The sequence below is a fragment of the Typopeltis vanoorti genome, chromosome 5, assembly GCF_054136105.1.
Source record: "Typopeltis vanoorti isolate ZY-2024b chromosome 5, IOZ_Tvanoo_1.0, whole genome shotgun sequence".
NCBI lineage: Eukaryota > Metazoa > Arthropoda > Arachnida > Uropygi > Thelyphonidae > Typopeltis > Typopeltis vanoorti.
In genome coordinates, this window is record NC_143553.1 from 70,462,691 (window position 1) to 70,487,906 (window position 25,216).

The following is a 25,216-nucleotide window of genomic DNA, read 5'->3' on the forward strand; positions in this document are numbered from 1 at the left end:
AACCAGGTCGGTTAAATCATACAGAAACAAAACATGGAGTCTCTCCTGGCGGATATCAGATAATGTCCGTCGATAAACAGCGCAGACTGGATACACAGATCTGACCAATTATGCTTCGATGAACTGTACGGGTATTATTCCATTGGGTTCTGTGTAGAGATTCCTAAACAGTGAGGCAATACGTGCTAATTTTTTTAATATCAACCTATCTCAAACACACGAGAGGTCACAAGACACGTAATATCGTGTTACGTGTAAGCAAGACCTTCTCTTGCTTACACGTAACACGATGTTGCGTGTAAGCAAGAGAAGAAAGGTGTCTTAATGTGTTTTTGAAGATTTGGGGTTGTATTGGTTGGAGAAATAGTATGGGAAAGACTGTTCCAATGGAAAAATATATAAAATCAAGGAAGGGGATGAGAAGCTGGTTCGGTGAGTGGAGCCGAACTGTAAATGTTCACCAGCAGCTGCCTGCTTTCGTACCAGGAGAGTGGAAGAATGTAGTACATGTTCAGTGGAGCAGCGTCCATGAAATACCTATAGAAAAGACATTGCAGAAAAAGAGTCCATGGGAAAGAGATTGGAGTGAATCAGTGAGAGAAGAGTCATCTATTAAGCGAATAGCTCTCGTCTGGATGCAATATAGCATTCTGAAGGAGATTTTTAGTGTACCGTTCCTACAAATAAGAGAACACTATTCTAAAGTAGAGCGGATTTGGGATTTATAAAGTGTTAGGAATTGAGTAGAACAAAAGGATTGTTTAGAAATGAATACTGAACTTTTTGGAAGCTTGAGAGAGAACGGAAGTGATGTGTTTATTCCAGATTATATGTAAAAGTCACTCCAAGAAGAGAAAACTGATCTCCAGTCGTGACGAAGAGTGAGACAAAGAGTGAAACATGTTTTTTTTTCGGGAAATCAAATAAGATTATGTTTTGGTTGCATTAGATTATCGATAAATATTATACGGAAAGAAGGACAAATCACTGCAGTTATTTCTTCTGCTTAATTGGTTAAAATTATGGCAGAAGCAATTAAATATACGTCAGTGTGCTATGTCTGTTAATTGCATATGCCTTTTGATCGGTCTGTGGCATGAAATAGGGAGCGAAAAATTCTGCTACTTCTTATGAGAATGGGTGAATCGTTAGATAAAACAGCTATTATTCGAATCCAGCTTTTCGCCTTATGGCGAAATGTCGCTTCGTTTTCGCAACCACTCCAGAAAGAGCCACTGTTACGTAAAAGTGAAATAATGAGTACAGCCAGGAAGTATACAGGAGCGTTTATTTCTGAATATACGCTTATCAATTTCTGCACAAAACAACCAGAGTAAAGTTGTAAAATTTATTGATTTCTAAGATGATACTTGCAGATTTGTTTAATCTGGAAGAAAATTTACTCATATTTTGTTTAGTTACATGATTAATATAATTGTACTAAAAAGAATACTTCCGTTATAATACATAGGAACCAGTATAAAAGGTTTTCAACGGAAGTTAAGTTAGCCAGTCTACATAAACAGGGATTTTCGCTCTCCCCCATTGTCTTAGTTCCTTCGGAGGTAACAATCATCTATCCAGAAATTCCACGAAATTCGGAAAAGAATACGCGGAAAAGGTATAGATGTTTTCTAGCTATGAATTTATCAAGTGTTTTCGAAATCTAGGTACGAAATTCCAGGAAATGCTGGTATATAACAGGAGAATACAGAGAGAAAAAACCGATGGTATATAGCATTCAGGAGAATGCAGAGCCTTAATGAATTTCATTTCATTAAGGACAGTTAATATTTTTTTCAAAAAGTCCATTATGCTGTCTTCAAATGCTTTCCCTCTCACTCCCTTTCATTGCCTTCTTTCACAAAGTGACTTATGGACTTTCTGAGTGACAAGCTCAGAAAAGTTCTGTCTCTCGAAAACACGAGGCTGTTAGTACCTGTTTTTGGCTTTAATGTAAGTTTGCTATCTTTGAAAAAGTTATGATCCTCGAGAGTTATGGCGTAATGGAAGTGCACGACACACACCATCACAAATGTCTTCTTCGGTCACTCGCTACCACTTTAGCACAAACCTGTCCGACTCAACGCCGACTAAAACGAAATCGCCAAATCTAATTTCTACAATGCGAAAGCCAAGAGTGCTAAAACCTACGAGCGGGCGGTGACTCTGCATTCATTTTTGTTTCTGTCTACATGAACCACACGACAAAGCAAGAAATAACTAGTTCATTTAAAGAACAGCAAATGAGATTTATGTAAAATTTCAACAGACCTGAAGGAAACGTTGAATTCCTCGGTAAATTAATAAGAAGCCACCACAATGCATTAATATTCACATGTGTCGCAGACTTACGTTTCTTTGACGAGAACGTTATTAAATATTGAATTACCAAATGGAGTATTAATACTGGAAATGTTTTGTGGTACAACCTCATACAAGGGCAAGACGGTCTTTAATATGCATGCAATAGACGCATTGTCATCGTGAAGTCGTGTGGGCAAAATTACATCCGATGTGTAATACCACAGATATAAATTTAAAAAAAAAATGGTATATGAACAGGGTTCTTTTAAATTTAAGTATATTGAATATTGAATAAATAGTTAAAAATTGAAAAAAAAAAACATACACTTTTGAAATTCAAGCGCTCTAACATAGGCATATCAAATACTGTCTTCTCTTTCAGACAACCAATGAAGAGATCGAAAATTTCATCTCTTTTGATACTACTGAACGGCACACTGCTATTTTGTAACTGTTCAATTGTCTGTTTAAAATATATTCATTTCTCTTTGATGATGTACACACTTTATATATATTTTGAGATGCAAACAACTGTAGTGATAAAGGATTATACTATTATGAGATTATGAATGAAAGAAACCGAACTGTAAGAAAGATGCAGAAATTTTACATTTATTATTTTTATTTTTTTTTTTTTTTCAGAATTCATTTTTACTCGGTTGGAATATTATGAAAACGCTTTAATGACTGATACCGAGAGATAAAAAGATGACATGGTATATTTAAAAAGATACTACTAGTACACTAGTTTCGTTGAATTGATCAACATCTTAAGGTATCACAGTCAAAGAAGTATATAAAGAGTTACAGAGACTTAAAACTGTAATAACAGAACAAGTACAAAAAGACAGTAGCGTGTTTGAAAACAAAATGCGAGCTTGATTTCCAAACAAACGTATACTACGCGCTGTCGCGAGTGCGCCAGTACTGAACAGCGGCAACGTGTGCGTCAGAGAGATTGAAACTCAGGCTGTTGTTGATATGAGAGGAATCTAGAGAAATTTCCCTAGATTCGACAATCTTTCTCTCGAGTTCATTTTCTCAATTTGTCAATTTTCTTAGGAGAGAAACTCCTTTTTTTTAAAAAAAACTTTTATTAATAATGGTTTCTCTCCTAAGAAAATTGACAAATTTCATTCGCCCAGTCACTCAACTACTTCTGAAGATCCCTCTTCCCCAAGAGCCTTCATCTCTTTGCCTTACATCAGCTCTCTCTCACCAAAACTGGCCAAGATTCTCAAGAAGTTTAACTTCAAAACTTGCTTCACTACGCTTCCAAAACTTCGTTCAATACTTAGCAAACCTAAAGAGAAACATCTTCCAACTCAGTTTCCAGGAGTGTACAAGATTTTATGTGATTTTGGAAAGCCATACTATGGCCAGACTGCTAAATCCATCCTTCTACGTTTGGAAGAACATCGTCGAGACATCTCCTATAACAGGACTAGAGCTCTCTCTAGCCACATTCTCTTTTTAGCTGACGCAGACGAAGGCTGCCAACACATTGTGAACTGGACTCAAACTTCTAATATCCACGTGTACTATGATGAACTCGAGAGAAAGATTGTCGAATCCAGGGAAATTTCTCTAGATTCCTCTGATATCAACAACAGCCTGAGTTTCAATCTCTTTGACGCACACGTTGCCTCTGTTCAGTACTGGCGCACTCGCAACAGCGCGTAGTATACGTTTGTTTGGAACTCAAGCTCGCATTTTGTTTTCAAACACGCTACTGTCTTTTTGTACTTGTTCTGTTATTACAATTTTAAGTCTCTGTAATTCTTTATATACTTCTTTGATTGTGATACCTGAAGGATGTTGATCAATTCAACGAAACTAGTGTACTAGTAGTATCTTTTCAAATATATCATGTCATCTTTTTATCTCTCGGTATCAGTCATTAAAGCTTTTTCATATATATATATATATAATATTATCCCTTCTTTGCTTACACATTAGATTCGTCAACATGTTAAGGTCAAGTAATCAGTTTCTTATAACAGTAATTCGGTAATGATATCGAAGGAGAGATTAATGATTAAGAAAAACCTGCTCATGCCTTCCCTGAATAGCCTAAGAGGGGTAGACCTTCGGGAAATCAGCGATAAAGCCATTCCACAAAAGAGAGAGAGAGAGAAAGATACAATGAAAGAAGAGAGGGAATTTGTTTGGTAAATTTAAGGCTACGTTCTATGTATGTGTGGGAGGGGGGGGGGAATATTTGACCAGCAGCTGCTCGTGTTTTAATAGGCTTAGAAGAAAACTGAATGATCTTAAGGCGGAACAGCCCACGAAATTATCAAAACCTGAGGGGAAATATGATTGAGAAATGAAAGGGGTGGGAGGGCAGCAAGGGAAGAATAATAATGTTTGATAGAATAATAACGGGAATAATAAAGAAGAAGAAGGATATTTAAACTGATTTACTCGATGCTTCGACTTTAGGTAATGTCACCTCTTCAGCCTTTATTATTTATACAATAAGTGCAATGTGATTGGCTAATTTGGTTTATTAGAGGAAAGGCTATAAATACAAATAAAAATGTTTGATTATTTTTTGTTTGAACTTTATATCTTCTATATTTAGTCATTTTTATTACGCCTTCTCGTCATTCACCTGAAATTCTCTCATGACCCAGTCGTTGGATAACCATCGATTTAACTATTTACTTTCTTTTGTGCTTTGTTTTTCGCATTATAGAAAAAAGATTTGTTTAGTCATTTAGTCGGGTGAGTAAACATTAGACCAGATGGAAATGCTATGCGGATTCTCTTCTATTAAATCGTTTCCCCCCTCCTCCTCCTAATTTCATCCAAATTATAATATAGAGCTGATTTACATTGATAAGAATGCCATTATTAGCGAATTGCATTATTTTCCACTTTAGTTTCTTTTTGTTTCTGGTAGCTAATTTATCATTAACATACTTAATTTCGGCAATCAGGACTTTGTTGTATTATAAATAATAATTGCTTGCGTTTTGTCCATAAACATACGATAAGCTATTACTTTGGAATTAGGGCAAAAGCAACTAAAATGAGGACAGTATGTTGTCTGTTAATTGCTTATGGCTTTCTATGAGAGTATTAATCTTTGCACATGTGCAAAATTTTTCTTTTTGGAAACGCGTGTTTTCTTCCAAGCAGGCAGTTTATATTCAAGCCTGTTGATTGTTTCTTGGAACTATGAATAACGACGATTCAGCATTCTAGAGGAGCACATCACTGTTATGTACCGTAACTTAACAGGTACAGTATTACGCCTACATTATATTACCTGTGTGCAGTATTCAGTACTCAATTTTGTATTGAATGTTATGAATGTGTATATTCTCACAAAATCTGAATTTGAAGGGTGAAAAAAATATCAATGACTTGATATATGAAATAAAATGTTGGTGATCTTGATTTAGGGTAATAAAATATTGTAATTTTTAATAGCTAATGGTGCCTGGCGAATAAGCTTGGAAGTCCTTGCCGACCTGTGGGCTGTTTATTGGGTTCAGTATTTCCCCGGTATAATAACCAACTATTCCGATATCTCTTAAATTATATATATCTTTATATAATTTTTCGCAGTCAGACAATGATGTTCAAGTATGTATCACTATTACTGAAAAGAAAATATATTTATTGTCAAGGTTACCAACCGTCCATAATTCTATGGAGATTGTAAATATATTCTAAACATCTTCTATGAAACCGTCTTTTATTTCTTCATAAACTTCAATAAAGTATCTCCAGGATTTATGGATCACAATTAGATTTCGATTGCCTTTTGCTCTCGAAGTTATGCGATTTGATTCCGTTAATGACACAAAGAATCTTCGTAAGGTTTTTTTTTTTAATCAAAGGTGGGTTAGCCGGTGCATATGGATAGAAAGTTTTCCCTCCGGAAACGAGTTTTGCGTCTGTCAACACCAGCAAACCAACTCCCTGAACACTATACACACCTTCCTTGTCCAATACGATACTATTAGACTAGGATGGCAACAGGAAGCCACCTTTTTCTATAATATTTATCTAGTAAAAGTAACATTACTACCTCACAACCATTGCGATGAGAGAAAAATACACACTTAATAAATCTATTACTATCTTCTAGTATGTCATTCATGAAACTTTCAATTAAAACAAATAGTAAGTATTAAACAGTCTTGTGTAGTATTCATTTTAATATTCATCAATTTAGAGATTTCATTATCTATTTTAGTTACATCTGTTCTTAACGCATGTTCTTTATTGTCATCATGCATTTTCCTAAATATTTAGTTGCTTTAGGACTTTTCAAATGCTCATTTATTCCTATTTAAGCAATTTAATTTTAAATAAAAATGCCCGTAAAACTTGTCAACTACAGTCTGTATTTTTCAGTGTTATTTTTAGTGTTATTCAACTACACATCCGAGGTTAATCTTGAATGGCAGGCAGACTCAATTAGAGAGATGTGGGCAAATATGAGAATGAGGAACTGGACAATGAGACTTATTTGTGCCTATGGTCCAACAGAAGGTTCTACTAAGTGGAGGAATTTTTGATGCTTTAGAGAAAGTAACAGACACAAGGAAAAAGGAAAAGTTGGTCCTTGTTGGGGATCTAAATAGCAGAATAGGAAATGATTGTGAGACATACAAAAATATATTGGAAAAATTTAGAGAAAAGAGCAAAGCTAATAATAATGACAAATACCTGTTGAATTTTTGCCTAGGACATGGACTGGTTATTACTAACACCATGTTCCAACATAAAAATATGCACAAATTCACATGGAGAGAAGAGGCTAGGAATAAGAAAAGTCTCATTGACTATGTTATTGTTCATAGTGATGTTCCCCCCCCCCCCTGGTGCAGGACACCAGAGTGTACAGAGGATTTGAAATTGGAAGTAATCACCATTTAGTCTTGAGCAAGATAAAACTAAAATTCATATTGAAACTAAGAACATATAAAAAAGTTTTAAAGCGAATAAAAGTTGAGAAGTTCTCAGATGTGGACTACAGACTAAAACATAAAAACTTATTGCAGAAAAAATGAAAGAGTTTGTGAACAGGAAACAAAGCTTGGAGATTCAGCGGCAAGCCCTGAAGAAAACATTGATTGATTCAGCCAGAGAGGCATGTGGTGAGGTTGTGTGCAAGGATAGAAAACTCAGAACTTCATGGTGGACACAAGAAGTTAAAGAGGCAGTGAAGTAAAAGAAGAAAGTATCAAAAATTAAAGTTCTTGGCAAATAAGTCACCTTGTGCTCTTAGAGAACATAGAGACAAATGGAAGAAAGCTAAACACTGTAAAACTAAACAAATGTCACGGGAGGACTTGGGTAAAAACATAGAAAATAAATATCAAGAAGGTAGCAGGATATTCTGGAGGTTGTTGAGGAAGCTCAGAAATGGAGGGAAGAGTGCTGTAAAAGGGATTAGAGGATAAAGGTGACATGAAAACTGGAGAAAAAGATATACTTGGAGTAATATGGATTAATGACTTCGAAAACTTGCTAAATGAAACAAGCAGTGATGACAGCACAGTGGTAATAAATACTCACCAGGCATGTAGTCACAAATATATATCCATACTTGAAGTAGAAAAAGCCATCAAAAGCCTGAAATGTGGAAATGCAGCAGGAGTAGATGATATTCGACCATAAATGCTCAAGTATAGAGGTATAAAAGTCTGGACAGAGGGATGAATTCCAGATGATTGGAGTAGATCTCTCATAGTACCAATATACAAAAAGGGGAAATAAAACTGAATGTGAGAATTACAGAGGTATTTCCCTACTGAGTATTCCTGATAAGATATATGCACGTATACTTGAGAAATATTGTGGAAAAGAAGCTTTGTGAAGAACAAGCAGAATTCAGGCTAAATAGAGGCTGTAAGAATCATATTTTCACTTTACAACAAATAATTGAGAAATCATGGGAATATAACAATGATCTATATTAAGTTTCGTAGACTTGGAGAAGGCGTATGACAAGGTACCAAGAGAGAAGCTATTTGAAACGCGGCAATTATATGGTGTCAATGGGACATTATATCAAGCAATACTTAGTCTTTATTTGTAAGTCAGCGGTTAGAATTGAAGGAAGTACAGGAATGTGATTTAATGTTAAATCTGGTGTCACACAAGGATGAACTTTATCCCCTCTGTTATTCATTATCTATATGGATCACATTATGAAGGAAAGTGGTATTAAACATGATATCAAAATTGGAGATGTTAATGTCAGCTCTTTGCTTTATGCAGATGATGTTATACTTCTGAATAAATCCGCTACAAGTCTGCAAGATTCCCTGACTAAAGTGAATAACTGTTGTAATAGCTTTGGTATGAAGGTCAGCATTAAAAATACAAAGACAATGAAAATGACAGGAACATTGAAAATATCAACTGTATTGTGAATGGAGAACCTATAGAACAAGTAAAACGTTTCAGCTACTTAGGCACGATTTTTAGTGAAGACGGTAAATTAAATATGGAAATAGACAACCGAGTGAACAAAGTTAGTATGGTAGGAAGTCAACTGAATAAATTAAATTTATATGGAATAAGAGAGAAATTAGCCAAAACACAAAATTAGCTGTGTACAAGACAGTATTCAAGCCAATTTTAACGTATTGATCTGAGAGCTGGGCCAAAAGTAAAACACTTGACCGAAGACTAGAGACTGCAGATATCAGAGTCCTGAGAAAGATTAGGGGGCATGAACAGATGGCATCAATGGCAAGAAAACAACTTGACATTGTGAGCATCCAGGAATGCATTAGTAGAGCTAATCTCAGGTGGTATGGTCACTTAATCGGAATGGGAGAGGAAAGATTAGCAAAACGTGTTCTCTGATAGGTTAGCAGGAAAAAGATCCAGAGGAAGACCAAGATATAGGTAAATTGATACAGTAAAAAGTGCCTTAGAAATGTAAGAAGCTGATAATGTTGGAGTCTTGACAGGTAACAGACTGATTTGGAGAAAATTGTATATTGGAAGTTAGTAATGATGTAATTTTTCATATAGTACTATCCTATCCTGTACACCCTTGAGGGTAGATATCAGGAATTTGATGATGATGAAAAATAGCTTCTAAATTAAATTAAACATACATGTAAAACAAATGTACTAACCATTTTCTTTCTTTCAGGGTTATAAAAAATGAGATCCTAGGAAGTATGGGTTTCACTCGGATTCACACCTCATTTTAAAATTATTAGACAACATGGAAGCAGTATCAGAGATATTGGTGTCCCCTATAAATAGATCACAAAACAGTGAAATGAATAATATATGTGCTTTATATGAATAAATGAGAAGAATTCACTCGAAAAATTACATGGAAAAAGTATTTAGGTCATTCCTTTAAGTAAAAAATTGACTCAACAAACATGTGATTTTCTGATATAAAAGCAAGCACGATTAAGAAACTATTATGCACTTCCAGCTTTCTCAAAAGAAACAAGAACTCTACAAGAAAAAAAAAGTAAGGTAAGGAATTTTACAGTTTCATTTTGAACTTGAAGTAATTATGCAAAATAGGTTCACAGTCAAACGATGATGTCGGTGATATTTACTTTCTTGATGAAATTTTCTGATTTCATGAAGTTGGTTTTCTGACCACTTAAGGCTAAACAGATCTGAAAGGCCATCTAATTAGTAAAACCCTAACATTTACGAAAATGATAAATGAAAACAATATACCAACAACCGCGTGTCTTTCGATTAAAATGTAATGTTTTCTTCATGAACACATTTTTGTGATAGGTATTTATGCAGCTATTTAATCTACATATATACCTACAAATATTACTACTAACGGTGGGATTTGAACTCGCAGCCTGTTGTTACTAGATCGCGTACGCTAACCATTCAGTCAACCAATCACGAAGGAGACGGTTACAAACAGATAGTGGAAAACGAAACTGAAAATTTATAAAAAGTAATACACTGAAACAGGAATAAAACAAGTGACAATATAATATAATAATGAATACATAAAAATAAAGTAATAATAAAGAACGGAAAAAAGAAATTGGTCTGTCTGCGTGTGTAACTAAGGATCTTAGTCATACTGGTTACTAGAAAAATATAAATGAAAGCAAACACTCGCTCAAATCAAATGATTGAATCCAGAATGATTTTATGACAAGCATCACACAGCACAGAATATATAACATAAGTCAACGTATAATAATTAGTCGTTAATTAGTTCACGTTTATACTATTTGTTAAATATAACGTTTAAATAACTTAGAAGTAGTTTTCAAGGGAAAAAAAAGGAAAATCAATAGAAAATAACGTAGAATTGCATAAAAATGCTGAAATAATATTCAGAGAAAGGCTGTTTTTTTTTTAATTTTTGAATAAATTATATTCAATGGAGGAAAGAACGCACCAAAAGGAAAAAAGAGCAACGGAAATTTCTTTTTTTTCTTTAAAAAAAGTAATGAAAACAGTGCTAATATCATTTGAAAATTCCTGTTTAAAAATATAGAATATTATGTAATAGACTCAAAAAATATTCAGATTTTATTCTAGAATCACAACATGCATTTTCTGAAAATCATAGATGAGTACAGATTCAGCTTTTCATCTAAAATGAATACTAGCAAAAAGAGGAGAATACAATCTAGAAACACCTAATACATTTAAAATTTTGAAAACAAAAACTAACATTTGATTAAGGTAAAAAATAATTATTTAAAATGCAAGGGAGAGAGAGAGAGAGAGAGAGAGAGAGAGAGATCAAATAACATTTTAACAGCAATTATGTAACTATGAAGAGAATGAAATATAGATAAGATTTAACTCTAAATTAGCATCTAAAAAGAAATGAACTAAGAAGTTAGACAAATGTGCACTTATTTGAAAAAATATTTTATATTTAAATAGCATTGACAATAATCAAACGAAATATTGGACTATCTCGTTCATTAACTGTAGTGAATTTAGTACTTACTTTTGTGTATATTTATTGGTAATATTGACGGATTATAACGATAAATTCCAAAACGATATTCTAAACCTAAATTAGATCGCAAAATTTTTACATGATAATCCCAACAGAAAATTGAAATATATATTGAAAATATTGAAAATTCTATGCTTAAACTTAACTCAGTGCAAAGATTGACTAAAATGAAATTTTAGAAATGCATTAGCTATACCAACACTACTTTAGTGTAATCTCAACAATAACTGATAAAAAGTGGACTGAAAAAACTGTAGTGTATATCTAATTCTATCGTAAAAGAAATGAAGGAATAATGAAACAATTAAACAATTACAACAGGAAAACATTAAAAAACAAAATTAAGAAATATAAATGCAACTGAACAGAGCATATTAAAAGAATGTAGCAGACAGAAAGACTGCCTAAACAAGTAATTCAGTATAAAACCAGGTAGAACAAAAAATACATCTGTCATCCTTTAAAATTACAGAGTAATAGTTCCAAAATCCTTGAAATTAATGATGAAGAAGATAATCATGGACGTTTTTTAGTTGATTATACACTGCAATAGGTTGTTGTACGTTCTGTAGTCTCATTTTATATCAGTTGCACATCTTCCCTCGTGTGTGGAATTTCATAGGTACATCACGTTAAACTCGCACGTGAGTCTGAGCGAATCTCACAAGAAAACGGTAAACCTATAAATACAGTACAACAAATTTGCTATGGAATTAGAAAGCCTACTAAAGTGACCAAACATGAAACTCTTCAAGCTGTTTCTGCCCCTAAATTAGCAAGTGGTGTTTTAGCATCCGGGTGATGAAATTAACCTCTCAGATAAAGAAAGTCAAAAAGATTTCTGCTCCACGGTGGAGGATTCGAACTTAAAACTTGCACAGATTGTTGGTTAGAGAGTGAACGTTATATATTCTATCAATGCATTTTGCTTATCTCAACCTCGTATTAGTGTTGTATATTTATACTCAGTTTACAAGAATGCGACAAGAACAAAATAATGAATGAAATTCTCCCCATCTTCAGCCATTTGAAGAAAACAGATATAATGAATAATTACTGACTTTTAGAGCATTAATGAGACTTCGAATAGTATTCTGAATATAATGCTAGAGCAAGTTGGACGTCGACGATACCATGTACAAGCTGTTAATCTTTAAAACATGCAGTGCAAGAGAAAATGTCGATGAAGATGTTGAGCCAGTATAAATCAGTTGTTTAACTAAGAATGAAAACATTGTTAGGTATTGAATTTTCATGATTAAAGGAAGCGATTTATTTACTGTTACCATAGCATGCAATCTTGCTGCCCTAAAATGAATAAGTGTTTTTCTGCAGAAGGCTGTGGATTTGAACCGCTCATATCAGGTAGATGATTCTGATCACACAATGAGACCACTGATCTTTATTTACTGAAAGAAGTAATAAGTTTAGTTTCTAAAATAAGACTGCAGTTTATCTATCCGTTAGAATTTAATATGCTATAGTTCTTCGATCTTCCGTAGATTATGCTCGCTTAAAAATCAGAGAAAGACGAAGCTCCCGAGCGAAATAAGCAAATGTTGAAGTCTTAGTAAATAATGAATATATTATTTATTAAACGTTTTCACTTGGTTATATATAAATTAAAGATACCAAGAAATTATATGCTTGGTTTAATCCATTATCCAAGTGTAAGCAAACAAAGTTTGCGCCTGAAGTATCTTTCAGGACTGCATCAACTCGTGGCAAAGGTCGTATAACTTCACATCACTTGTCTTCGTATCCCATAACGGAAATGCTATGTATAATGCTGACACGTATAATGCATAGCATTATACATGTCCGCAAGGAGATGTGCTTTGCATTATGGGACACTAAGGCAAGTGATGTGAAGTCATACGACCTTTGCCACGAGTTGTCCCAGTCCTGAAAGATACTTCAGGCGCAAACTTTGTTTGCTTACACTTGGATAATGGATTAAACCAAGTATATAATTTCGTGGTATTTTTAATTTAGAATATATTATTAAGTTTGGTAATCTCGATGTTTCCGCGGATCAAGTCCAAAATTTAAATAATCAGATTAATGAAGAAAAAAAATTAAGTTTTAATAGGGGAAGGGAAAGTTTTATTCATTATTATGTTATTTTGTTTCCTTTTTTGTTTGCTCCAACGAGAAAACTGATGAATACAACTTTAGGACAAAGTTAGCATACAGACTGCTGTTATCATTAGAATGTTCAAGAATAGTTTCATCTCAAACCTTTTTGATGTTTCTGTTCTCATAATACAATATTACTTTTCAAATCAGTAATCCAGACTTAAAGCAACTTTTGCCTTATGATATCATGAACTGAATGAACTTCCTGTAGTAACTTCTTCATTCTGCTACATTAGAGGTCAATATGGGTAACTATAGTAATTTAAACCAGTTTCTTCCATCAATTATAAAATTTTAAATAATTTCATTATTATTAGTGACAAATAATCCTGAAAACTAAACTATCATAAATACAGCAAGAAGAAATTTTGACCAGAAAACATCAACTGTTTATGAAAAGTTTTAAATGATTATTATTATTGACACAAACACGTATTTTATATAAAATATTGCCATACTACGCTTGAAGCAAATTCTGTGAAGGATCTCAAGGATTCTAGTTTTTGGACTGTAAAAGTAATATTGACTAAGGATAATTGGCTAGTAATAATATTAATAACAGCAATTTTAAATGTTAAATTTATGCTAAAGTTGTATCTAAGAGTTTTGTTTTACCTCCATGTTGGACAAAACAATTTCCTAAACAATCATACCGTGGTTGACTGATAACCTACGATACGTTATTAGATTTCAAGTTTTACCACTCAGTGTGAGTGGCTGTCTATCAGAACAGGAGGCAAATCTCTAGAGACCGATGAAAGAATCCTACTTACGTTCTGAAGAGACACTAGAGACTGCTGAAGTTGGCAAGGAGCAAGTCAGCTTAATTTTTGTTTCAACCTGCATACCATACTGAAACAAAAATTACACAATTTATTTGAAAATACTGGTTTGACGTGAAACGCTTATGACAGTATTTGAAATGTGTAGCTTATGACAGTGTGTGAAATGTGGTTCTCTAGAAACCACATTTTTTTTTCTTTCAGGAAAAAAAAAGGAAAATATGTGGTTTCTAGAAAAAAAGTTCAGTGTTTTAGAAATATCTTTCGTTGGCTAACATGGTGTATATTACTTAGTTCGACTTTAAAACTACTAAATTTCCTTAAAATGTCTAAATGGCGTTACATTATACGTGTTGTCTTATCCGCTCCACGAACTACAGAGATGGAAATTGAATCTCGAAAGAGCAATTTCAGTAGCTTTATAAGATATGTAGATTAAGTTGAAATTCCTCAAAAGAAGAAAAGAAACTCACTTATCATGGGAAGTATGAAGGCAACCCAAGTTTCTGGAAAGGTTAGGAAACCAAGGCTGAGGTGGTTTGGTCATGTTATCTGACGAGATAAAAGCAATATGGGAAGAAGAGTACTGAAGATGAAGCCACTGGAAAAAAGAAGTAAAGGGGAAACTTAAACAATGATGACTGGGAAGCTTGAGTGGGAACATCCAAGACCTACCTCGGACAAGAGGAGAAAATGGCCTTGGACGGAATTGAGTGGAGGAGGTTGATCCACTGCAGCGGCCCTACATGAGTGGGAATGAAACTGAAGAAGAAGAAAATTTCAGATGTCTGTTACTGAGACGAACTGAAACAATTAAACCTGTTGTTTAATTATTTCTCTTTGGCTGTAATTATTCCATTAAAGTGTAACATGAATGTAAACCACTCCTAAGCTTAAATACTTGAATTAAAAAGGTTATTCGTATCCCAACAAAAAAAAATCATTTGAAGATCAGAATGAAATTTGAAAATTTGAAAATTTCATTGAATTTACAGATTATAATTAAGTTGAAAAAAATCATATATTAGTGTATTATAATAACCAATCATTTATATCCAAAAAGAATGAGACATATAGTCATTTTTCAAAACCTCTTCACAATACACAGCCTATTCAGCCTATTAATTCACAAAAGAAAAAAAAACATGAAATATTCATAAATTCATAAAAGAAAAGAAAAAAGAAAAACCCAAACGTTATCCATTTGCAGACTTTTCAAAGGACGACGTAATTTGTAGCTTCCTTGCTGGTTTCCTTTGAATCTTCTTTTATTTCAACGCTTTCGTTTCATGCAAGCCTGTTGTGTAATCGGGAATAAACCGATAAGAAAGGTGAATAAAACTAGGCAATTATAGTTGTCTTTGCAGTCTATGCCGTGACAACAAAGAAATACCATTGAGTTTATTAAAAATAACTAACTGCAAATGCAAAAATACTAAAAGAAATGCCAATAAAATGTAAATTTTATATAGGTTGTAAAAAATCGTTTTTAAAATACTATATTCAGATTCTATTTAAGATGTATTCTGTTCAGACATAACACAGAATCCAGACATCAACAATTTTACATTGGTAAGTCGTTCGGCCTATTCTACTTCCTTCTCTGACCAAGGTCGACTTGATTGGCCGAGTGGTTAGCGTATCCTCTTCAGCCGAAAGGCTGCAGGTTCAAATCCCGATAAGGGCATGGATTTTTGTAATTGTCCTACTAACCAACTGCCATGTGTTCTGCTGTGACTTGTGTCCTGGTGCAGTATGACCTTTTGATATCTTTGTACCATAAAAAATCAAATAAAAAATCCCCTATAAAGAGCGACTCTGGGTTCACTCGGTCAGTATAACCTCTGTCGCCATCTCGGTATGTCATAGAAATATGGAAATAAATATTTCACTTTTTATGTTTGGTGCAATAATCATTAACTGATAAAATATCAGGCAAAACAGTGTTGTCCACCGTCTTAAAAATGCAGAAAATTGAAGCTGAAACAAAATGTTGGAGTAAATCGTTTCTCTCTATACTGGATTCATTATAATTAATTACATATGTCCCATAAACAAAACTGGCAACAATTATTAACGAAACGAAAAGATGAAGATTAAGTAGAGATCAGCACTATGCAGTCGATGACAATAATAGAGAATATGAATGAAGGCATATTTCTGATTAATTATCCATTCTTTACTTGCTATCCAAATAAAAGTAGGCTCCATAAGTTCAACGTTAATATAGTATTAGGTATTAGGTAGATGTAAAGTAAAAACAATGGAGGAAGAAAAGAACTGAGGAACGGTACAATGAAATACGAAATTTCTATGCACAGTTCAAGCAGCGAAAATACAAGCGGGATTCTTTCCAAGATGTGTAGGAACCTTATATAATAAGATTTAATTATTTCCCTGATAAAGGATGATAGTTGGACCTCATTTAAAATATGGTATTTAAAAGTTAAAGATTTCTATCCAACCAGACTACACTGATATTCTGGAGAAAGTGCAGAAGAGAAAGCTAACAATTATTAATTGATAAAGTGACAACTCTTTGAAGGAAAGGCTTATATTCTGTGCGTTAAAACTTCAGGACAAGATGCCTAAGTGGGAACATTGATTACATTTAGTAGGATATTACGTAAATTTAGATATATAAATATTTTTATATTTCTCAGAAACAGACACACAGATTTCAACTAATATATTACACTTAAAGAAAATATTCCTATATTCCTTTAATGAAAAAGTATAAAGTATTCTATCGTAATCACATCACTGTAATATATTCCTAAAAGTATTTTAACAATAATTACCTCAAACAAATTTCAAGGAACTAAACATGAATTTGCGTGGCATTAATTTAATGTGACTTATTCACTGTTGTTGTTGTTGTTGTTGTTGTTAGTGCTCATACTTTTAAAGAAATGTTTAGCACAGGATATGACCAAGTATAATTCTCGTAAGGGGTTATATAAAAAACTACATAGTTCCCTTACGAGAATTATACTTGGTCATATCCTGTGAATGAGCAGAAAAATTAAGGGAAAGAAGAAACTTGTTAATATTGGATAAAAACCTATACATTTCAGGAAACAATAAGACAGAAAACTGTTTCAAAAAACAGTTTTCTGTTTTTTGGAACAGTTTTATTAATAAATTAATAAAGGAGGAAAAAATTATAAACTAAAATAAAAATGCTCTCTAAGCTTGTTGAACTATGGTGTGATGAATATTCGCTACACGTGTTTTAAGAGATTTAGAGGAGAGGATATAAATTAACGATGGCAACACCGATGAACAGCAACCATACAAATATCTTGTGAACAGTAGAACCTGAACTTCTCGTGCTTTCAAAGATCAAAGAAATACCGTTAGGATAGAAGACTTTTTGGTATTCAATATGCACATGATTCTTTTGATTTCCTTCTGTCAAAAAATCAAAGGAGGCATTGGATGTTGCTTAGGAATGGTAAGAGAACGTTTACTAATATCGTATATGCAAGAGTTAAAAGCGATTTTTTTTCGTGGTTTATGATGCAACAGAACCATCAGTGTGTAAAAGAAGTGGAAGCATGGTGAGACAAAAGCAATGGTTTTGTCCAGAACAAGAAAGAATGCTTGTCATTTATGCATTTTTGCTTTTAGCTCTTTAAGAATCAGTTTTGGATTTGGGTATGCTGATAATTTACTTATAGCTGTTTTGAGCTTAACTCAAACAAAAGAAGGAGGAGGAGGAAGTGATTTAGATTAAAGTAAAGATATTGAATTCTTCTCTTGTACAGCCACACTTCTTGAGAACTAAGGTTTAGATAACAGAGGAAAATTTGTCCCATTTGACTTCCTTTATAATACCAAACAACATGTAGGTGACAGCGGCTGTGCGAGTTTTGTTCTGTTGAAGAAGGAGGCAATTAGTTAGGAAGGGATCTAGATCCACACCTCCACTATTGCTTACGTTAGTTCCCTCTTAGATAATTTCCTATAGTCGGATGGTTAGCAGCTTTGGAATATAACCAAAGGCTATTAAACAAATCAGCGTGAAACCAGCGTAGGTTAATCAACGTTTTAGACTTGACTTCTCAGATTTAACCATAGGCAATAAAAACATGTAAATCTATCTTGGCTATTCCGAGAAGAATGTCTTCAGCTCCCCTTTAGGACCAAGATTCTGATTTAGGACGCTCTATAAAGTGTGACTTTCTTTCAACAAATGAATACTAAGACTAATTATTTATTAGTTAATATAGCGATATTTCTCATATCGCTATATTAATTATTGATATTCAATTCCTTACAATCTAAATTTAAAATTTGGATTGTAAGGAATTTTTGACTTTTCTTTTGTATTCTCCATGGAAATTGTGTAATCCTTATCACGTTTACTTCAGTATGGATGGAATAAAAGATTGGATAATTTGGTAACCATGCTTTGGAGATCAAACATGTAAAGTTGTTCAATCCATCCTTCTATTCTTTAGGGGATGTTTAGCACAGGATATTCTTTCTTCACATTCTCCAACTACTTATTACCTATAAAAAGTGTCCATTTCAAAGCAGGCTATATTTCTATTTACCACTAGTGTGGATTGGTGTAGTGGTGCTAAATTTAGTAATATTTCAGGCACAAATCATATGGAATCTCCCAAAAGTTGGATTCTCATTTATTTTTTTATTGAACTTATTTATCTGAATCCTTTCATAAGAAAGTTGCTCATCACTATCTAATGTCATGTCTTTCAACTGACGACTTCCGCACTTCACCAGCAGGAAATTGAATGATGCCCAATATCTCTTGCCAGCGTCACATCTCGCTTACTGTACAAACAAACCAATCAATTTCTCACGAAATTCAGCGTTAGCGTCGCTTTTTTTGGTCAGATTATGCTAAATTTTAAGATTCCCTTTAATAAATTTTGGTTTGACGTTTTTCCTCCGGAATATTTAAAAAGAACAAAAATTTATTCAGTGATGAAATTTAATCAAAGAACTTATTTTTAAAGAACACATGAAGGAGTAGAACCATTAAAGAGTTAATGAAAAACTAATTTTGAATATTCCTTAACTAAAATACTGCTATAAAGTGAAGTGAGAAAAATCCAGATGAACAAAAAAAATTGAAGGAAATAAAGAAGCAGAGGAATGAAATTATATACTTTCCTTTTGTTAGAACGATCCAAGTTCGAATCCGGTCTAGGATGTGAAGAAGTTTTATTACAGCTTTTCAACGAATCGTTGTTATCCAATTTCAAATACAGAGTTGACAAAGTGTTTTTTTCCGAAAACTCGGATTTTTTATTCCGCAAAAAAAAACGAAAAACCGGCTAACGGAACACTCATTTGGCAGCCGTATAATACACAACGTAGATAGATATGATATGATCCAGAGTATTAATCAGGTTTCAAAAGAAGCCATGATACTTGGTCGTGACAGGCCACTGAGCTCAACATACAAGGGAAAATAGGCTAAACACACACACACACACACACACACACACACACACACACACACACACACACACACACACACACACACACACACACACACACACACACACACACAATACTATATATATATATAGTGTTATGCAATGCTGACAAAAAGCAATCGCACAACAATCACAGCCAACTGTTTAATGGGAATCCATTAGAACTGACTAGCTGGAGAAGTTTTACCTTGCTAAAAACAGACAAACTGGCTACAGCTCACGCATTTGGTGGATGTATTAGTTGTCTCTTCCTTAATTGTAACCAATCGGAACTATTAGTAGCTATTTCAGAAGAAATAAATTAGAAAGGTGAATTGTATATATCTTCTGCGCATCAGCGTTATTTTAAATTTATCAAAAGTATCAACTATTACCTAGTTACTTATAACGAATTTTGAATAATAATAATAATAAACAAGGAGCGATAAAGTGGATTTGTTGGAATTTCCACCGACGAAACTAAATCTATGATGTCAGTATTTATGTATGTGAATTGCATGTGATCAGTTTATCTGCTTAGAGGGATGAAAATACGATTTTACTACAGAAAAAACAAAACTTTCCTCCTCCGAAACATGATGTCACACTCATCTAAGAAAGTCTCATGAAGGTTTTTCATGTCTTACACGAGATTTAAACTCATGTGTTTTCCATTCGAAGGACAGATATGGACGTCTTTGCGAATACGCATCAAAGTGCTTGTTGAATACGTGATGAACTATCATACATTCTTGATGGAATTAGATATTTTACAACAAATAGAAAAATACACTTTTTAATATATTATGCTTTAAGATCATTTGGAATAAGAATAAAAAAGAATGCACGTGGTTTAGGATTATCATAAAGGGGGTTTATTATCAATTATCAAGTTAATGATCCACCGGTATTATTTTTATTAATTTTGTATTTGTTTTGTAGAATGAAAAACTTTGTTTTTAGAACTATCTTCCACCTTTGTTTGACAACTTTACTTGATTAAGGTATAGAATTCCTCTCATGAAGTTTAATGAAAACCCAAGGCGTTGTTAAATCAGTAAACCTCGAAACGCACTGAGGGAGGGTGGGAGAGAGAGAGAGAGAGAGAGGGGGGCGAATTGGTTAGGTTGGTTGATTAGTTGTCTAAATTACGCCACAGCAATTATGGCTAGAGGCGAGTGTGTTATGCTTGTTAATTGCATGCATGTCATATGGGATGAAAACTCTGCCGTCTTTGTTTGAGATGAACTAGCTCACATTTAGTTGAAATATTTCTTTATGAACGCGTTAGAGAGGAAACCCAAATCAAAGCGCATTGCTGTTGTTACTAATTAATTCAGAAAAGGCTGAAAAAAGAGAGAGAGAGAAATGTAGTCGAAATAAACAGCTTATAATAGCACAAACATTTTGATTTCATTAGTCAAATAGTACTTAGTAGGATAATGTTCTGTAGCGTTCATAACGAGCACACGTGTAGAGAAATGTTGAGTTCCAGTAAAACAATCATCGCTAATGTAATTTAGCATCTATTGCCTTGTCATCTCTGAAAAGCTAGAAGTGAAGTGTGAAGTGATTGGTTAGTTTGTCAATTACATTAGTGCAAGCGATGTCCCGAACGCGATCCCTTTTGCACTAGCCACATACCAGTTTCATCATAAAGTGACACCTTTCGGCAATGCTGGACAACTAAACTATTTTCCAAGTTACGTTTCGTGGCATCCATGTCACAAGACAATCATTCGGTTGATTAGATTCTGGTCGGTACTACGTCTTGCAGAATTTAGCTGAGCTAAGTCGATAAAGTACGCATCAGTGAGAAAGTTTCCATGGTAACCTTGAAAGGACTTGTATGTTCAACTACTCAGGTAACCAAGTAACCGCTGTTTAAAGAGTATATTTAATTAGAGGCTCCCGGAGTAAGCTCCTACTAACTTAGGTTTAAACATCGTGCTTGTTACAGAAGACTGTTGGCCTATTTTTTTTTTTTAAACTGCCACCACCCATTTGTTCTCTTACGTTAAGAAATCGACCACAAGTGCATTCAATTGGAAAGGGAAACATGGAAGGAATTTACAACAGTAGTTCTATCATAAGGCAGAAAAAGAAATCCTCGGAGACAGTTTCCATTTGGATGCAATGAAAGTATTTGAAAAAAAGAGTAGATCGCTTTTCATGATCAAGATTTAAAACGTTTTCTAAATAATGCTTGTATATACGTTAACTATTGTAAATTTCTGCCCCAAGAGTTCAGAAATGTTTGTTACAGAAAGTTTGTTTAGTGTGAACGTAGACCTATTCTGAAATTACAGATGCACAGAAAAATTTATGCTGGGATTGAATTTTTTCAGTGATTGAAAATTATCACGATTATTTGAAATCTCTCGACCGTTTTCCCTTTTAGTGATGTTCGGCACTATAAGATATGTACATCTTATCAGAGGCATGAATGTGGTGATTAAAACACGTGTAAAATGTTACATATCAACTTCACCCACAAAATGTTTTAAGCATGCAAAATGATGAAGAAATTAATTTGTTGGATAATAATTACCGTTCACTGTTATATACTTTTCTAATTCCATAATGAAATTAAAAAACGCTGAGTTCCTGCACAAATAATAAAATATTTTTTCTGTATGGCTTGAACATTCACTTGTTAAAGGATACTAAAATATTAATGATCTCTTGGGTATACGGACATGCTTTGGATTTGTTGGACAACAAACAGTATATTAATATTAATGTTAATGACTTCTGTTTACTAAAATGTGAATGACTTCCCGAATAAAACGATAGGCTTGGATTTGTATAAGACGGACAGTATATTGTGTGCCTATTGTAGTAGCAAGTGAAGGTCTGATTACTGGATCATTTATTTATCAAAAAAAAAGAAGGGCAATTTCAAGTTGGTATACAGACCAATTTCCTATCGTACCTAGATTCTGGTTAAGAACTTCACAAGGAAACATAAAGGAAAACATTTTACTGCAAAGAAGTTCGAAACTAATATTAGAACATAAAATGTAGTGTTAAACTGTCCTCACAAGGCTGCAAAAACTGAATCTGCAATAACCGCTTTAAAACATTAAATATACGGAGAAAGTTTATTAAAACAAACAATAAAAAGTGAAAAAGCAAGAAGTAATACATCGTAAATAAATGACGTATATAAATGAAAGTGAGAAACTATACAAAAGACACAAAACGTGTCCAGGTATTAGAGTTTTGACTAGAAATTGTTTCAATAAAAACACAAGATGGAGGAATAGAGGACAAAGACTAATGATATCAAATTACCTTTCATTACCACCTTTCAAAATATGGAAAATGAAGAAAAGCAGCTACGTTCCATCATAAAACAGTTTTAGTGGAAAAATGTGTTTTAAAGTATTTTTGGAAATGTGAATAAAGTCATAAAACACATTATATAGGATTCAGATAATAATAAAATCACAGTAATCGATGGTTTAAATGATTTAACAATACAGTTTAACAATGTTGAAAATTAATAATAAAAATCATCTTGGGCTTTTTTTGACAAAGTTCGTGGTTATATCTTTAGGAAATGAAATATTTTATTATGCTTTAAAATCAGTGTTGTAATTTAAAGGCAGTAACTAGAGTCAATATCAAGCTGTCACGGCATTCAAGGATAGAGATATCAGGAAGGGATTTTATTTGTAAATCACCCATGTTATGAATAATACAATCAGATATAAAATAAGCTCTAAGACTAGCATAAACATTTATAAACTAATTAACTATGATAACAGGTATCCTCACGGATCCTTAAAGTTACACAGTAACTTTAAGGTAGGATCCGTGAGGATACTACCTTAAATATAGGAAAATCAGATCCATGATATAATTCTGTCTAACCGACTGTTAGTTAGATCATGATTTACTAAAAATAAATTATTAAACAGGAAAAAATAAAGTTTATATATTTTAAAGTAAAATACTCTGATATTAAATCCACTAGTTACATTATATTCTAAAAGCGGGAGAAATGAAAATAGTTGGCCAATTTTCGGTATTAAGATGAGGTCTATTTTGTGCCGATGCTAATTTCGAAATAAACCGTATCATGGATATTTAAGTGCACATTATACTTGTGCTTTCGATCTACTTAAAACTGTAATGTATAAATGGAAGTTTACTACAAAATAAATTCAAGAATCTAATCACCCCTCTAATCACCCCGAAAAAAAAAAAAACAACTAAAATTCTGTATTCATGGTATATTTTTCAGTTTTCATTTCTTGTTTTCAATTTCTAATAATTTATCATTTAAAATTCGTGCTATTTTTCAATTTACATATAACTTCAGAAACTGATCTTGGCTAACATTATTGTATCCAAATTCTGAATCATCTGCAAAACAACTCTATGAACTGTGTAACTTTAAGAATCCCTGTTGTCATAGTTAATTAGTTTTTAAATGCCTCTGCTAGTCTTGGAGACTGTTCTGTCTGATTGTACAATCAATTGCCAAAAGTCTTACACCAGTATTTATATTTTTTAAGATTCGAATCTTTTAAAGCTAGGTAATCTCTTTAATTATATTTTTCGACTAGTGGAGAAATTCGATCTTTGAAAATATATATAGCTTTTTTTTATCAATTTTTATTTTGCAGCATTTCTCTTACTTCAGAGCAAGATGAATTCAAGAGGCTCTTTTTATTGAAGAAAGAATAGGAAGTCTAAAAAATAGACTTCACAATCACTGCGGTGATAACAATGAAAGTGAACTCGTTCGATCGTGTTAAAAGCCATATTTAAATACTGAGCAACAGTTTGAAGAATTTTCAGAAGTGAATAACAGTGAAAAAAGTTTATTTTCCCCATTGTTTCAGATTAAAATGCACTTGATAACATGCTATTAAGTGTTTCAATAAGAACTGATACATTTATTTATTTAAGGGGGAAATATCAAACAAACTAAAATAAAATAAAAATAAAAAATAAGGCATTTTTATAGTTATACAAATAGAGACGATTATGAAAAGCAAAAAATACACTAGATGTTTTTTGACTTCACAACTGTTCATTAATTCTCGATCCTTGATGATGTAAGTCTTACGACGAACAAGTTTTATTAAACAATGAAAAATATTTTTATTGTTTAATAAACATGTGGTCTCAATACCGAAAACTATCTCTAGAACTGCTTACCCACAGAGACCTTCGCTTACATAAAAAAATACAATTTAAACACCAATACGCTGACATTTCTATTTCATTTAGTAAACGAACAAGAAAAGTCAGTATAATTGGCCTTTAAATCAGTTTGTTTGAACTTTCTTGGCAATATTATGACGGACGGTTATCAATGTAAAGGAGAGAAGGTGCTATAAATCCATGGGATTTCTGAAAAAAATGTATTTAATATGTAGTTTAAAGCCAATTTTCATTCGCATTCGCAACAGGCAACATGGCAATAACCAAGTAAAAGTGAGTTCAACGAAATTCGAAGATTGCAAGTTTTGTGGTTGAGTGTTGCTGGATCGTTCACAGAAACTCTAGATGGCTACAAATGAAAATCATCAGAAAAAAATAACTTTTATTATTTATTA

General features: G+C 33.1%; 1 protein-coding gene across 1 annotated transcript in view; it reads right to left on the reverse strand.

Annotated features, from left to right (window-relative positions):
• The window catches only part of LOC150106512 (uncharacterized), a 317,654-nt gene that overhangs the window by 136,618 nt on the left and 155,820 nt on the right, over window positions 1–25,216 (reverse strand). The window contains exon 2 of the mRNA XM_090393017.1: window positions 9,426–9,548. The gene's annotated coding sequence lies outside the window, so the exon portion shown is untranslated. The remainder of the gene's footprint in view (window positions 1–9,425; window positions 9,549–25,216) is intronic.